Source organism: Brassica oleracea, chromosome C8 (genome assembly GCF_000695525.1).
Source record: "Brassica oleracea var. oleracea cultivar TO1000 chromosome C8, BOL, whole genome shotgun sequence".
In the NCBI taxonomy this organism is placed as follows: domain Eukaryota; kingdom Viridiplantae; phylum Streptophyta; class Magnoliopsida; order Brassicales; family Brassicaceae; genus Brassica; species Brassica oleracea.
In genome coordinates, this window is record NC_027755.1 from 2058182 (window position 1) to 2059651 (window position 1470).

The window sequence follows — 1470 nt, forward strand, 5'->3', positions numbered from 1 at the left end:
GTTAAATGAAAATATTCCGAGGAAATTCCGACGGACACTTAAATATCCGTCGGAATTTCCTCGGTATGTTCATTAATTCGAGGAAAAAGAATATCCTATGCATGTATATCTATTGGTTTATATTGTTCCTCGGAATTTCCTCAAACTATTCCGAGAAAATTCCGAGGAACACATGTTTCGGGTTTCAAAACATCAAATTTTTTTGCCCTATATCATTTCTTATACAAATGCAATGCATACCATTGAGGAATCTTTGTATAGATGATCATAAACTATGAAATAACAAAATTTCAAAACGAATTGTAAGTATTCCCTTTACCGTTGATTAAAGTGTATAAGTGTTTCTCTTATGTTGTGGGGATTTCGTTCATACAATTGGAAAAGTGTTTATTATAGGGTAAGGAACAAAGTTTTAACTTCATAATCAGTCTAAGACACTTAATAAGGGTTATATAAGTGTTATTCAAACCGTAAAACGTTGTTTTCGGTTTAAAAACCCTACTTCCCCGGAAAAGCCTCGGAATATTCCGAGAAAATTCCGAGAAACACTTGGATTTCCTCAGAATTTCCTCGGAATATTCCGAGAATTCCGAGCCTTTTCCGAGGAAACAGAAACCCTAAAAGAAAAGCCCTAAATCGTCGGAAAAGTCTCGGACTATTCCGAAGAAATTCCGAGGAAATCCCTAAATCCTATTATCCCTCGGAATTTCCTCGGTATTCTTATATTAAAAAAAAAAGGGCGATGCTACTCTGTTTCCGAGTCATCATCACCAGATGAATCTGAATCTGGATCTTGGTGAAACTCTCCAATCTCTGGTTCATCTTCTACGTGAACGACGGCTTCCTCTCCAAAGTCGGTTAAATCGACTACAAGGCCAACTGCAGCTAAATCTTCTGATGCACTTAAGTTACCGGATGTGCTTGGTTGTAGTGGGTCTTCCAGCTCAGAACTTCCATGAACTCGGCCTCTCGGGTTGAGTGATGTAACAGTGACCCATGGATCATCTTTGTTCCTAACCCGGGGGTACTTGATATAACAAACCTGTAACATTTAAAAAATTATTTAATTTGTAAATAAGTGTTATTAATACACATGATGATGAATCATTATGAATAATTGATATATGTATATTTAATTACCTGATCGGCCTGAGAAGAAAGAATGAAAGGATCACAATATTGCAACTTTCGCCTCGAATGTACTGATGTAACACCAAATGCATATGTTCTCACACCTCGATCTGGAGTGTTGTCATACCAATCACAATAGAAAACAGTACAGCGCAATCCAACCAAGCCCGGATACTTGATTTCCATAATCTTTCGTATGTTTCCGTAGTATACATCATCTCCAGATGCAGAACAAACGCCAGCATCATAAGTCGTTCTCTAACGTCTCCTCTTTTGAGTTGTGAATGCATATCCTCGAGTATAAAATCTCGGATATGACTTCACAACATACTCTGGTCC